This window comes from Triplophysa dalaica, chromosome 22 (assembly GCF_015846415.1).
Source record: "Triplophysa dalaica isolate WHDGS20190420 chromosome 22, ASM1584641v1, whole genome shotgun sequence".
Lineage (NCBI taxonomy): Eukaryota > Metazoa > Chordata > Actinopteri > Cypriniformes > Nemacheilidae > Triplophysa > Triplophysa dalaica.
In genome coordinates, this window is record NC_079563.1 from 18,801,557 (window position 1) to 18,818,700 (window position 17,144).

A 17,144-nucleotide genomic window follows, 5' to 3' on the forward strand; every position below is an offset into this window, starting at 1 on the left:
GCAACGTGGCTCATCAACCATCACATCTTCCAGAACGGCCAACAACCTTGGAGTGGTGATATATATGATCAGCTGAACTTCACAGATCAGGTTGCCAGCACCACTCGGTCCTTTAGATTCATGGTCTACTAAATTAGGAAAATTAGACCTTTCCTCTCCGAGCATGCTTCGCAAGTAGTCCAGGCTCTTCTTATGTACAGACTGGACTATTGCAATGCTTTACTAGCTGGACTACCTGCTTGCACTACAAAACATCTACAGATGGTCCAGATTGCAGCGGCAAGAGTGGTCTTCAATGAACCGAAGAGAGCACACGTCACTCCTCTCTTCGTTAAATTACATTGGCTCCCTAGTCGCTTGCATCAAATTCAAGACTCTGCCCCTGGCTTACAAGACCACATCTGTCAGCAACCCCTTATCTTCATTCGCTAATGCCGACTTTTGGACCCGCCAAATCCCTACATTCTGCAAACGAACAACGTCTTGTGGTGCCATCCCAAAAAAGGTAGAAAATCGTCTCTCACGCACCTTCTCTGGATCAGTTCATTTTTAAGAATCGGCTGAAAACACATCTCATCCGTCAACACATATTAAAAACTAACTTTGGGCTGTATACTGTGGTAGGCTTTGTGAGACCAGTTTTATTGCACTTATGCTTTTTTTGTTGTCCTTATGTTGTACCAATTGCTTCCATTGTTAATCCCATTTGTAAGTCGCTTTGGATAAAGCGTCTGCTAAATGAATAAATGTAAATGTATAAAATATGTAATGCCTAAAATGTATAACGTTATTATATTCGTGTTTTTAATGTCCTATGTTTATATTTTAGACCATCTGGATTTATGTTGACATTGTGTTGGTACTGGTCTAGCGGGTCAAGGTCATTTTACATTGGCTGATTTAGATTCTAGTTCTGTGCTGTGTGGTCCTGTTCAATCGTGCTGGTTTATATATGCGTTATTGGTTTGGCAATGCATGAAACAGCAGTTTATTGGCTGAATGATATTGAACTCACGCTGCATTGATGGAGGGGTGCGGGGAACACAGTGCCTCATAAAATATCCAATACACAGACAAATTGAATCAGTTTTGCAGAATATCTGCTTTATTTTCCTTAGCCTGAATTAAACTGGCATGGACTGAATGTTCTTTCGTTCGAGTGTCACTTATGGAATAGCAATATTTGTCAAAGATGTACAGTTCTTTGATTTTGCTGTAAAGACTGTATTGTACAATTACATCTTGAGGTTTAGTTAGTATCTTATTCAGAAAGCATGCTGTGTTCATCTCTTGTCAACATTGTTCTTTCATACTGTGTGCCTTTGTGTTTATTGGTTTAATGCAGGTGCGGTTGGAAATCATTTAAATGCGAGAGGTCTGTTCTACCATCTCACCTGAAGCTCAATTTGAGCATGTGGCTTAAATAAAACTGAATAATCCCCACAGAAATCCCCAAACCACTTTTCATTGTGATTAAATAAAGCTGAACAGCATCTGAGCTTTACACTTCAATGTATTTGTTTGAGGCTTTAGGTCAGTCTGTTGTGATAGAATGATTTTTTTGTCCAATAAATAAGATTAAGATTGGTAAAGGATAAATATGAAAGAACGGGGCATGCTGTTATATTGTAATGTGTTTTGTTTGTAATTGTGCACGATCTGACAATTTCTCTCAGGCGAAATAGTGTTTTGATATTTTTGGATTGTTAAACGCAAATTTTTGCCCTGCGATGGGTTGGCACTCCATACAGGGTGTATCCTGCCTTGATGCCCGATGACTCCTGAGATAGGCGCAGGCTCCCCGTGACCCGAGGTAGTTCGGATAAGCGGTAGAAAATGGAATGGAATGGAACCGCAAATTTTCTGAGCTTCCAGAATAGTTTTGCGTTTAATTTTGTTTAAAATGGCAGTATTCTATTTAAAGGGGTCTTTTGGCGTGACTACGTGTTTTTTGTGTCAGTACAATTAAAGAGGAACCTGATGTTCCCAATATGGTAAGAGGTGTAACATTTCTGTCACACGCTTATGTATTCCACCAATCACTATGCACCGGTTATCTGGCCAATTATAGCACACCTCACTTTTCAGAGCCATGAGATTCGTAAAAAATCTGCTTGTTTCAGAGAGAGATACAAACATGCACGGTATGTGGAAAATACAGCGTTTTGAACCTATACACATTGCATTACATCTCAAACAAAAGATTATGTTAGTTTTTGCTGTGTCATGTGACCACTTTAAGTTCCCACTGTAAAAACGTAAACCATATTGGGAATGCCTAATAGCCTTTAGGTATTCTTTTAAGGTATTTGTCTATACGGATGGCTTTTAAAGATAATCTTTCAAAACTGTGACAACCAGGCCAAGTGTCTCCTATATATATACATTACTGGGACACAATAAGTGAGAGAGAGAGAGGTGACCTAGATATTACACTTCTCTTCGAGTCCCATATGGATCGTTTAAGATTGAAGTTTGAAGGGAGAAAGAACTAGGGTGGGAGTGGGAGGGGTCTGATGCCTAAACATGTTGAGATCAAACACACTGCATGTGACACGTATACCATATCTGCCTGTGTTATTCACTTTGTGCACCATTGGTTTCTGAACTCAATGTTTATGTCTCCACTGGTTCCCACTGGTAAAACCGGTGCGCCACATCAGAGCAAAGACAGTGAGAGTAATTATCCACTGTGGGAATATTCTTGGGACAAAGATAACAAGGTTTTTAGCAAGTTTGCCAAAACCCTGCAACTTCACCGAGACACAGCATATCTTTGAGAGTTAAATATGTTCAGAAATGTCATGTACAGACTGCTCGATATGAGATGGTGTATTTGAAATAGCCAGGGAGTTCATATGGACATCCAAAAATGGATTACAGACTGGGTTAGGGGGAGTTTGTCTCTCGAAAGAATGGTGTTAGTATTTTTATAAAGTTCGGACCAGTGGTAACTGTGAGACCCTAACTCGGTCTCAGATGTTTCTCATTTAAATCCCCGAATTGTATGGAGGAGTAACATCAATGTAGATTGTAGAGGTAAAATAATCTGGATTTGGGCAAATTTGATGAGAAATGTTTGCGTTTAAAGTGAGATTGACCTTTGAGAGACGTTTGTGAGATTTCTGACTTCTCTTTTCAGAGGAAACTTCAACTTCAACTTCAACTGTACATAACGAAGTATAGACTGAAAACATTCAGTTGATGCAAACCATTGCAATATGCACATTTGCATATCATTTTGATAATTTCAAGATATACTGTAAAGCCCTTAAACGAAGCCTGCACACAAACTTATAACAAGAATTAACCAAAGAACAAAGGCTGAAGTGCATTATGGGAAATCAACTTGCAACCATATGCTAATTTAACATGTTCCTTTGTAATCTACTTGCAGTAAGACGCATCTTAGACTTAAGTTTCCATTACTCAAAATAAATATATTTTTTATTGTGTGAAAGAATTCAGAAAGAATTAAAATGAAGAGTTTGCTTCCAAATTGAGATATCTCCGTTAAAAAATGTTTTTATTGTGTTTTGTCGTTTAAGTGAGCTGTATTGTTTTGTTAATATGGCTTAAATCAATACAAACCAACTGCAGATTGATTGATGTTCATTGGAATGCAAAATAAAAAACATGATTTATGAAAAATTCGTTATCTCATTTTGGAATCAAACTCTTCAAATACAGATAACGAGATCTCATCTGTGATTTGTAATCTGTGGTGTAAAAACTGTTGATTACAAAAGTGAAGAAAATATATTAAGAATTGGCATTTAATAAAAGTAATGTATAAAATTAATTATGATATGACACAGACCTCCAAAAAGTTGATCTTTGTAGAAGGTTTACAAATTAATTGGTCCAGTTTTTTTCCAATAATAGAACCGAAGTGCGTTGTCATGGCAACAGCATAGTTTCTTATAATGCATTACATATTACGTTCACTGTATCTGTAACATGGTGAAATGTTGTGTATTTTCTGCGGTTACTCACAAATTCCACAACAATAGCATCCGGTGCACCAGAACCTCGCACCATGACCCTTTAAAGTCCCGAATCATCAGATTTAGCACTTCAGTTCTTTGTAACTCAACACAAACATCCCACCCAAGAGCAGTCGACTGGGGCTATCAGATGTTGTGTTGAAGCTGTGAAAGAGAGATTGGCCTTGGCCCGGGACATCGGGGGTCCTTGATATCAGAGTACAGACAATCAGGTTCCCGGGGTCTCACGCTGAGCTGCGTTCTTTAATTGGCTCCCCAGATCACGCATTTGTTCCTGATCTCTTTGAAGATAGCTGAGATGGTCTTCATAGAAAGTAGGTAATTGAGCTCAATCAATCATTGACGACTGATGGTCAATCAGCGCAGGCCTCTTTGGAGACCCGAACCATCAGATCTCATCAGATTCTCTCACCATTCTCTACGTATCAGAGCCAAAATGCACTTTATTAAAGGCTTGAAAAATAATTTTAAAACGTGTTTTTGCATTAAATCCATATTTCCGTTGATCGTCTAGTGGGGTTGTTAAGCAACCAACCCATCATTATGAGCATCGTCAGATAGACTGTTGTTTTACGGGTGGCGTGTTTGTCAAGATAATGATCTCGGGGAAAGAGTTTGGCTAATGAAAAAGAAATTGAAGGAATCCGTCTAGCGCAGATTTCGTGCTGGAGGAGGAATTGAGAAAGAAATGAGAAATGCACTTCGGCAGGAGGTGGGAGCAGAATGGCTCGGGGAGGAAGAAAATACCCCAATGATAAATCGTTGTGTCACAGGTATGTAGTCAACAGTGGTAATGAAACCCAATCACTTCTTTTAAACCGTATTAATTGCTGCTTTAGATGCATTGTGCACTGATCAGGTCGAATGTTCATGCCTATGAAGAAGAACCGGAAGTGAAGATGTGTGAGTTTGTTTTGGGCATGTGAAGAACATTGACAGAGATGAGCAGGTTACACCTCACTGGGCTTTATTCACTTTCCAAACAGCTTCATGATGATGTGATGACTTCCCGATGGGACTCTCTGTCAAAGGGATAGTTGGTGGTGGGTGATGAGAGACCTCCCTCATATGATTGTAAAGCGCTTTGGGTGTACAGCAATACACAATAAAGCGCTATATAAATCCCTCATTCATTCGTTGATAGTTCACACAAAGAAAACTCTTTCAGTATTCACTGACCCTCATCTTCTTTCTTCTTCAAAACACCAAAGGAGATATTTTGAAGAGCATTGGTAACCAAACAACATTGGAAACCCTTGACTTCCATTGTACCATTGCATTGACACAAAACCACTGAGACATTTCTCAAAATATCTTGTCTTGTGTTCCACATAAGAACAAAAATCAAATACAGGTTTTGAGTGATATGAGGATGAATAAATGATGACAGAATTTTTTTTGGGGGGGTGAACTATCTGTTTAAGGGCACAGTTCACCCAAAATAAAAATGTTGGTAGTGAAAGTGAATGAGGACTGGGTTTTCCTGAGCTCCATATGGAATACTGTAAGGAAATTGTGATAAATGTACATTTTTATGTGAGCTATGAAGTTCTTATAATTAATTCTAGACATCACTAACATCTTTCCTGCTGTCCTGTTTGTCCATAAACAGTATTAACTTGAATCTCTTTCTGTTGTCTCTTTCTGTTTCATCTTCTGTCTCTGTTTTATAAGCTTGTTTGCTCTTCGTGTCTGCAGACTGGATTAAACGCCAGCGGTTGCTCTCGTGCATATTGTTAATCTTGGAGTTTGGGTGTCCATGTTGTGATAATAACACAATCTCTGCATATTCAAAGAGAGCCGATGTAGCTCTCGCTGTGACCGGCTGCATGTGTTCCTCGTGTCCATAGATCCTCTTAACTTGTTCTTTCACCTCTGGATAAGAGCTGAATGTTGACCCTTTTGAGAACACTACTTTAAAAATGTCTGCACCAATACACAAATTATGAAAAAGTGCCTTTACAAAGTACATTTTGATTTCATTTTCTAACTATACTTAAAATCAGTGCATGAAATTTGGCGGCATCTAGTGGTGAGGTTGTGAATTGCAACCAACGGCACACGCATTTCAAGCACTCTGCGGCTGACACAGGACTCAGATGTCATCACGTCTTTCGCTTCTTTGCCCAAGGAGATAGTGTATTTACAAAGCAGTTTGTCTGTTTAGGGCTACTGTACACTGTAAAGAATCCAGCTTGCAAAATGTTCTCCCTACAAAGATAAATAATTAACTTGAACATGGAATTTTTTGTTAAAGAAGTGCCTGTTTTGCATATACTGAACAAAATCAGCCGAAACATGTTTTAAACAAAGATTATTTTGTTGACTGGACTTAGACTCTCAAGTGTTGGCCAAAATGCCTCAAAATGTTTGCCCAATTTACAAAACAGTTTAATATGAAAATACAATATTGCAAGATTTTGAAAGTTCCCAAGATCCATTGCAGCATGTTCAATACTGTGTTTCTTATTTGTTTTTTAAGGATTAGTGTTTTAGTTCTTGCTGGCTTAATTTATGCTTTACTGTTAGTTATCTGTTGTGTTTACAGTTTTTTTAATGAATGATGGGTTTTGACTGTTAGTTCCCTACAGTATTTCAGATTAAACTGTTTTGATATCATATATGCGTCTGTAAAATGCTATCGGCGTCGCGTGAACTTCTGTTTCACTCTATAAAACACTCCAGTTTGAGATGCTGATGTGTGCTGTATTTTATTTATGTATTCAGAAGGCATGCTACAGGGGTCTCAACTCAGCCTGCCCTCGCACACAGGGACGACCCGCAAAGGTTAACAACCTTTACCGAACCGATAATCTGCTCCATATTAAATACCTCGGTAAGACCCTGACCTGCATAACATTACGAAATTATCCTTTCACAGCGAGTCTCCGGCACAGCTCACTGAGATACTGCTGTTCTGGCAACTTTTAACAATTAGCGTGATCTTGACAGGAGAGAAGAAAATTTGAGATAAGATTCTATTTGCACTTTTTGTTAGAATGTGCACATTGAGCAATGGTGGTACTCTCAAAAAATAAAATTGTTGGATTGACTTAATTTTATTATGACACCCATTTCCACAGACTTGAATTGGTTTTTCTGAAAACTCAAATTCATCAACTTAGTTAAATAAATTTCATCCATCCATCCATCCATTTTCTACCGCTTATCCGAACTACCTCGGGTCACGGGGAGCCTGCGCCTATCTCAGGAGTCATCGGGCATCAAGGCAGGATACACCCTGGATGGAGTGCCAACCCATCGCAGGGCACACACACTCACTCATTCACTCACACACTCACACCCTACGGACAATTTTTCCAGAGATGCCAATCAACCTACCATGCATGTCTTTGGACCAGGGGAGGAAACCGGAGTACCCGGAGGAAACCCCCGAGGCACGGGGAGAACATGCAAACTCCACACACACAAGTCGGAAGCGGGAATCGAACCCCCAACCTTGGAGGTGTGAGGCGAACGTGCTAACCACTAAGCCACCGTGCCACCTAAATAAATTTCAGATGTATGTAATTAATTTGTGTTGAGCCAATTAAATGTGAATGCCTCAGTCTGACACCTTTTTTTAAATAAACATCTTTATTTTTACCAGATGTAATGTATGGTTCTAGCAGGGAGCACCAGAGGGTTTCATGCATTTGCAGAGTATTTACTCACCGAGTAAAGCCGGACAAAAGCAAAAATTTGATAAATCTGCTCATTCCCAACCTAAGTAATACCTTTACTCTTCACTACTATGGTAGCCCTCAATAAAATCACATACAACAGAAAATCTTCTGAATTTAAACATTGCAGAACAGTAGATCAATTCAAGTTTATTTATAGCGCTTTTCAAACTGTGCATTGTTCCAAAGCAGCTTTACAGGGGCAAACAGGAAAAACAGAAAAGTTAAAACACAGCACAGTGCATGGTGTTTATAGAACGAGCAAGATCATTCTAATAAATAATATCTAATTAATAAATAAATGAATGCAGTCTCCCGGTGAGCAAGCCAACACTGCCCTGTAAAACTTACAGTAAACACTAACAGCACAAGAACACAAATACAAAAGCACTTTAACAATTTTGACATCTAAATCCACCATGCTGGGAACTCAATCCGCTGGGTTGTTTCAGTTAGTCAATGAAAATGATTCATGTTATCCCACCACAAATGGACTAAGTTATGTCAAAGAGTTACCTGTTTGTGTCACTACAAATTGAAATTGTGCTAGAACAAGAAACCGATACAAATGTGTTCAAACTATATTGACTGACTAAAACCAACCTTTAAAAATATTCAAATCGTGTCCAGAACCATACTTCTCTTCACATTAATATATTTTAAATAAAAACAAAACGTAATATTCCTTACAGTTCGAATAAAAATGCAATAAAGTATAATTAAATGAAAAGGCACAAATGTGAATATCTGATGTCGTGACTGACCACAAAACTACATCCTTTATTGTTTTATGTTTCATTTTAAAAAGACCACCGGCTGCTGTTAAATATTAACGTTTTAATAAACAGATCAATACAAATCTACAGTGGGGGTCAACAGCTGTGGAAAACAGCCCCACATCTCCAGACTGAAGAGAGTTCAGTCACACCAGTGTGTTTTATCTCTCTGTTTACACGTTGCCTCTGACTCAGGGATAATGAGAGAGAGAGAGGGAGAGAGAGAGAGAGGGAGAGAGACTCAAGCTATAGCTGCAAAATGAAAGTTCACAACATGTCTTAAACAAACATGAGGATAAGCAGACGGGTTTAATCGCGATTAGTCTTTTATTTGTTTCTTGGTCGAGAATGGTTTGTAATGAGCTTTCACAAGAGAGTTGCACGAGCCAGCAGAAAAATGCATAGAAAGTCTAAAATAAAAGTTGTGCGTGGGAAGATAAAGCCAATTATGTTTTGTCAGATCGTACTTATGGTAAAGCTCTAAAAAGAACTACATCTCTACTCTATTTAAAGAGACTGATGTGAACCGAGGATCAGGATCCAAGCAGTTTGTTTTGACAGTGTACATTGGACAAGGCAGAGACGTCTTCAATCATATCTACTTATATTAACAGAGATTGGTGAAAGTTAGAAGTTTTACGTATTGCTGTATAAACAAAGGCAAAGTCACACTTTGAAAAGTATGTCATTGCATTAAATAGCAGCTCAAGCAAAAGGTTTGCTTTTTGTCGAGCATGCCAGGAGACCTCTGTTAACTTTAAAGGGGAACTGGCTTTATACCAGTGTTTTTTAAAAGAGAAGTTAGTCCTGAGAAAGGTCTGATATTATCTGTTGGCAGATGCCACTTGGTTTGATATTGTGCGACTCAATATCTGCTGTGGCTTCTGTGTGACAACCTGATGACTTCACATTTAAAATGTTTACACATTGTTTTTGAAAGACCACAATCACAGAAGCCAAGAGAGCAGCAGATCTTCAAACACTCGTCCCGATCAAGCATCACAAATCACCTTGCCCATCATGAAATTACTTTCACTTACAAAATTATGTAGACACAAACTTTTATTCATTTGTAGAAAATTTTCATTTTATTTTATATAGACAAATATGAAGCTTAAAACCAAAGATATTCTTTGAATAATATTAAATAATGTCACAATCTGTTCAGTGTTCCTCTGTTATTTTGGACTTTCACTTATTACCTTTTTGTGACATATGTTTTGTATTTCTTAGTTTTGTTTCCTGTGTTGGGTTGTAGTTCTTTGTAGTTCTTTTTCCCATGGCTTTGTGTTTTAAAGTCTCGGGTGTTTCTTGTTACCTCATGTAACCCAGTGTATTTAAGCCCTTGTGTTTCAGTTGTCGATTGTAGGTGTTATGTGGGGTTTTGTTTTCATCTGCTTTAGTCAATTAAAGAGTGTTGTTTGCATTTAGATCCTCCTGCTGCTTGGTCCATCCCTTCGCAGTAACACATAATTTGTACCTGAAATGTGAAAAATAGGCCTATTTATACAAACATTTACATTTATTCATTAAGCAGACGCGTTGTCTAAATTATAATAGTCCAAGATTTTGAAATGCTGTAAAATCATAAGAAATTGTTATCTTTGCCACATCACATTTTTTTCACAATGAGGAAAAATGACCTCACAGCATGTTTAACTGGCATGATGTAATGCAGGCCATTGACCTTTAGACCTCATTAGTTAAGTGTTTGGGGATTCATTGAAACGTCTGATGTCAACAGAAGACTTCACTGTTACATGACCAGATTTCAAAGCAATATTATAATTCTGCTTTCAAGTCGTTTTTAAGATGAACTATCATCGTGTTCCTTTAAAGCAGATGGGGGACATTTGAGTGCCATTTACATCATATGAGAATGCACAATGAGGGGATCATTTCTTTCATTTAATTATTCTCTCCACTAAATAAGTATCTGGGGGATTTGACTCAACGCAGCAGTGCTATAACCGCCTTGCTTGGCCACGACTGACGGAAATAACTTTACATGAAGGAATTGTAGAAAAGGTGAGTTTATGTAACGGCATGAACTTTAGTTGTGCCTAAAAATTCCTCTAACTTGTGTAATATCGTGACTCATCCACGTTCAAACAACTTGAAACTGATATATCTAAGAGTTTGCACCCTCCGCCAAAATTACACTTGAAAAAGCAGAGTTGCCGGATTTTGATGTAGAGCGCTACTTGAAAGTGGATTTTAATAAAAATGTGACCTGGCTGTGACAGCATTTATTCAAAGTGCTTTTTCAAAGTGGAAAAATACATATGAAAACATATCATTGTGTTAAACGTGCTCCGCGTTGACCAATTTGCATAAACGTTACTTTAAAACAAGGACCTCATACTGAAATGACCGGGGGGCACTCGATAAATGCCGTTTTCCATTGGAAACCACTCGAACAGATACATTAAATTCAAGAGTTTGTAACATTTATGCTTTAATAAAAGTGGAGGGTTTGTAACCAAGACTTTAAGATATGTGCATAACTTTCTAACATAAACTAACTACCAGAGTAAAATGTGACATGAAACCCCATGGTCCACCTTCATATTTTATAATCCCATGCTTTAACACAGATATATCAACATGTATGCTCTCACCAAGTAATATCAGTTTGTCCAACACAAGATATTTATGTATTCTGCACAAAAGCATCTCTCTCTCTCTCTCTCTCTCTCTCTTTCTCTCTCTCTTTCTCTCTCTCACATCTGTGTCAGACTCTACATTAATGGCTAATTAAGATCTGAGTGATTTCCTGTGGGGAGTATGTTACTCTCCCGTCCTCTGATTCCCACATTAATCTTCGGCCCTCCGAGAACACTTCCATCGATTTGTGGTTCCATGGGAGTCCTTCTAATCTTGAAAGTGAAGAGCAAAATTAGACTGAACTAAGCAGACGGGGTAAGGACGTGTTAATACTGCAGAGAGAGAGAGACCCTTCGTTGGTGGTCTCTGGCGTTTTGTGCTTTCCCTTGCCATACTCGATTCCAACTGTAGCTGCAAGTGTAAGCTGTTTTCACATCAGCTGATAATTGATGTGTCATTTTGTTCATAGACGAAAGCCTTGTGGTTATACATATGGCGCTCCGGGTGACCATGAGTTTGAGTCACGGCTAGTGTTTTTTTTCCCAATCTTACCACTGTCCTCTCATTGTTACTGTACAAACAAAGGCAAAAACACAATAAAAAAATACAAATAATGCGCTATCGCACTGAAAAAAAATATATTAGACTAAATATTTTTAAATACTTTAAAGCTTATTTTAATGCAATATCCCATGAATAAATCAAGTCAAATCACCTTAATTATTTAAGCACATGTCACATGATAAACTTATTAAAAAAAAAACTACTTGGAGCATTGGAGTTTACTTGTTGTTCTCTTTTAACTACAGTTTAAAATGTATTGTTGTAAAAACATATATACTGTAAGTTGGCTGTGAGTTTAGTGGCATTAGCAGCATTATTGTTCAATGAGTGAAATAACACACATCATGAGCTCTCCCATAAGCACAAGCAGCACTCTTCCCAACGATGGTAAAGAAGAAACTTAAACATACAAACAGAATATCTTCTAAATGTTAAAGAAAACTGAAAATAAACACTATTAAGTCTTTCAATTTAATCTAAAGCCCATAAAATAGCACTTTTTCACAAAAGTTACTCTCCTAATGCTGTCGCATACTGGAAACATTAAATTCACTGCTCAGTTGGTGAAACTAACAAAAGAAAGAATTTACTCCCACCTCAAAATTACAGAGTTAAGCTCCTTTATACTAGTTTAAGTGGGTTGAACATGATAAGATTTAGTTGAATTAATTTAATAATTTGTGCATTTAGAACTCCAAGATTTTTACTATAATTTTAATTTTAATATTGGTTAAAAAAGCAAGAACACAATTGTATCAAGTAAAGTTGACTCAATTCATTTCATGAAATCTACTACGACCCAGAATCCTTTTTTACAGTGGGCGTGCTATCGATTCCCACAGGAAATTATTTCATCTACAAATATATAAAATACATAAAGAAAAATGAATAAAAGAAACAGATTAATAAATATCAAAAACATTTCAAAGTGTTAAAATATAAAATAAATAATTAAACAATAAATATGAATACAATTTAAAATGTACATTTTGTGAGATTATTCAGTGTAGTTAAAGGGTCATTGTATTACCGTCTGATACCAACGCTGTACTGTGGTACTCACGTTCCACAGAAGTTGGCGAATGACAAGAACAATAACAAGAGCAAAACAGGAATTTAAGTCTGGTGTTGTTGGTTGTATTGATATTGTTTAATGAAGTGTTTCGTCTCCCATATGGTAATATCTGAAGGCAGTTTTTCATTCATTTCCTCAAAATGATTAATCTCCTTAGCTCAAACTGATTCATCTCATCTGACAGCTTTAAATAAACTCACCAACTTCATCAGCAAAACTCTCTCTTATCTTTAATATAAGGTCATTTTAAAGCCACGAGTTACAATTTAGGAGCATGCAGAGACTTATTTCAGAGAAGACAAGCCTACATTTGTGCTTTCTTCACACTCGTCACACGTCATTTCAAACTTGTATGACTTTTGCAGATCACAAAAGAAGATACTTTAAAGAACGTTGATAACAAAACAACAACTGAACACCATTGGCTTTCACCCATTGAGACATTTCTCAGAATATTTCCTCTTGTGTTGTGCAAGAAGTCGGATAAGATCAATGTTTTTATTATTATTTTTACAGAGAACCGCTTCGTTTGTTTATCATTCTTGTTTACAAGTTATGTGGCAGAATTTGTTTATAAAAAGGAATATCTGATTCTGTAGAATAATCTGTTGTTTAGAGGCTGATAACATTAAAAAGTGACTAACGTTAACATTTTTATAGTTTTGTTCAGTTAACTTTCATGTAATATCATACTTGTTTTCATATTTAAAATGTTTGTCTAGTATATGTGCTTCTTTCTTTGAACAAACATTAAGTTATCAACTAGAAACCACATGACAAACAAAGCCATTTGTCATCACACATGGTTACTAACTATCCAATTATTGTCAATTTAACTACAGTAGAAAAAAATAACTTTGCCAGGGCACATCACCAACATTTATGTTGAACTGTGTTTCAGACTCACAGTGAATGATTAATTTCAGTGTTATTGTTTGGACGTCCCTGTCTTTCCGGAATCAAATTATTAATAAGCAAAGATGTATTTCTCCAGGCGCCCGTGCAAACGGCGTAATACTAAACATTATTTTCATCTGAGCAGATCGAGCGAGCCGAGGCACCCCTCAGGGCTGGAACAACGGCCACCAAACTGATTTGCTTGCACATCTCATCCTGCATCCAGTAATTACTGTCATTTCAAAAGAAAACTATTGATTTTCAAAATGAGTTTACATGAAACCTTCACATTTCTGTGAGCACACAAAATCCAAATTTGGAGTTCATGCTACTGCACTCCCAAAAGTTGCAAAAATAACTTAAAACGATCTTAAGAACCAGAAGGCCCTTTCACCTGATACAGAATAACCAGGAACAGCAACAGATTTGACATGAAGTTTGATCAGGCTATCTGATTTAAGATAAGTAATACAAAGAAACAAAAGTTTGATATCTTCTGCTTTATGTCATGTTTCAAGAGGACATATATCAACAATGCCATTTGAATGTAAAATTTGCAAATGTTCATATTGTGCACACAGCTGTGTTATTTTTTTTACAGCGCAAGCTCCTTCATTTTATTTTATTAACTTGTTTACATATTATGTGTCAGATATTATAACTCGGTGTGAGAGCTGCTATTTTTATTTCATTTTTATTTATTTCATTTTATTTTACTTACTATCTTTTCAATAGTTTGTCTCTTTTTTACTCTGTGGTATTGTATTGCTTATGCTTGTACAGCACTTTGGCAAACACTTGCTTTATTAATAAAGTTTGACTTGAGATATTCATGCTGTATAAACAACAAAACAGGTGGCGCCGACAATAATTAAAAAAAAAGTAAAAAGTATTTTCTTAGAACAGTCATTTGTAGCCAAGAGTTCATGCCAACAACACAGATGATAAGGATGTTCTGTGCATGTAAGACAGTGTATTAAAGGTGTATATGTGAACAGTGGGATGAATGTCTAATCCTTTGATGTAAAAGTGTCTCTATCTGTACCGATTTCCGATTGCGACTGTGTAAAAAGTATATTTGAACCATCGCTGCTTCTGGCCAGATCTCTGTTTGTTTATCCCTCTCTGGGATTCATCCAGAAATCCGTCTAGACAGGACAAAAATTTAAAGCACAGAAAAAAAGAGTAATGGAAACAAATTTGATCATTTCTTGAAGCAAAGAAGACAGATTCTTTCTGAATGTACTTAGTTGATTTTAATATGTGTGTTCATATTGAGATCTTCAATAACATTGACTTTTGATTGAAGACTCTGCAAATCTGAACTCCGCTTGTGACATTGTGGACAATGTGAAGATCTCTTCTGAAACTATGTAGACATTTGTGAGAATTATCTGAGGGTATCTCTACAATGCCATCTACAGACATTTTCACATTGAGTTTTAATGTCTTCATCTAAAGGGTCTCTCAGGAATTTGTGTCATTTGTGCTTGTAAATGTCAGGAACATCTTTTTATATCATTTTTGTTTTACCCTGTGCTCTTTATAGATCTGAATCAAAGGTGAGATGGAAATTGTGAAGAGACACATAGGAATGGATGTTTGTTTAAAGCAAGAACCAATTTATTAACCTCGGTCTCATATGACATGACCACAAAGAAAATCATCCGGAGGCGTTGAGATATCATCATTATTAATGAGTTATTAATTTTCCATTCTGCTGACAACAATGACTTTATTTTCAACTGATTCTCAATGAGTTTTATTCACATCTATATTAAACCACGAATAAAAAGTTTATACACAGTTCATATGCCATTTGGTTTTCATGCCTCAGCTCTAAAGTTCAAAAGGATGAGAAAAGGAATGTTCTTGTCATTTATAGACTTATCTGTGTGCCTGGAAATCATTTCTGTGGCCCGTGGAGTTGAATTTAGAAATAGACGTGAATTCCTGTGTAATGAAAATATTACAGTATTTATATAATCACAACAATCTGAAATAATAGTACTTTTATATCATATCGATCCCTTAACCAAACACCACAAGAGAACTTCATGTAAAAAAAAGAATGAGATGTCTTTGCTAAAAATCTGACTGATGAATAATATGTTGTACATCTAGTAAAAAGCTTCAAATTTGCATCTGTAAAATCCTTTCAACAAAAGCTGCATTCTAGCCACAGGAAATACGCTGACTGTACCAAAACCTACAGTTCTTTATTCTTCTTTTGAGCACCGTTTTTCCCAAACTATGTAATTTAACTTATTTATATGGTGTATGCAGGTTTGTTAATGTTTTAATTGACAGTGATAATATCAAAACATAGACATAAACAAACACTAGGGGGAGATTACAATAGGATATTAAAGAAATCACACATTTTTTTATTTTTCAGGGAAAAAGAAAATCGAATTGAATCAACATGAAGTTACATTTCTTTTTTAAAGGAAATAGAACAGGATTTTCTTTGAGAAAATTAACATCTTAACAATTTTGCTAAGAAAAGGATTGATTTAATTATATAAATACAATTTTTAGTAAAGGGACGGGTGCCGTGGCTTCACCTTACTTATAATATATATACTTTTATGTGGTTTTGACTAATATTAATAAATTATTATTTAGCATTATCTTCTTTAATTTGATGATTCAAGCATGATTAACACAAGCCCTTTCTGAAATGGAAAGTAGAGAACAATTCATGGTTTAGGTCTGTAATGAATGCCAAGGCTCTCTCTTCCTGCTACAGTAGGTCAGTGTTACTGTAAGAAGTGACTTCTTATCATCATGTTTGAAAACATCTTCTGTTAGCACACACTCTGCCCTTGAGCAGTTTGTGTATGTATTGTTTCAGGAGAGATAGACGTAAGAGATAGACGTAACATCATGTTTCAATTCGTATTATAGTACATGCCTTTCATCTTTTAAAATCTATAGGACTATATCTCCTGTCTCATGACTCTAGAAGTGTTTGAGAGCTTTGTTTTCTTGATTATCTATTGATAACCAATCGAGTGAGCTTGATCTACCCAATAATGAAGCAGTTAGTCGACTCTGTTAACTTAAATACTAATGCATTTTGGATTTAAGGCAGGTCGGTCTGTGGAACCCCTTGAGATTGTTGAAGCTGACTTCTGCTAGCAAAACAACAGACTATTTTCTACTATTAATTGAATCCCTTTCTTCTTGTCTTCATTCATCATAACTGGTGTACGGGTATTTTACTTTAAATCCTCTACACTAGTGTGGTCATCTCTTTGAGTCTCCAAAACACAAAAATATAGTTTCCAAAAGAAAAAAATCTCTATCAACACTCTTAACAATAAAATCGCAAACATTCAAACATCATATATTATGAGCCCTAATTTCAGATAATGTAACTTATTAAATGAGTGAGAGCTGAATCTACCTCATTAAAAAGTTTTCAGTGCCTTTTGTTTCAAAGAAAATCGAATTGAATCAAGCCATCTATACCTCATGAACAGATACTCATATTTACTATACATATGTTATTGATATAATATTCAGCTAC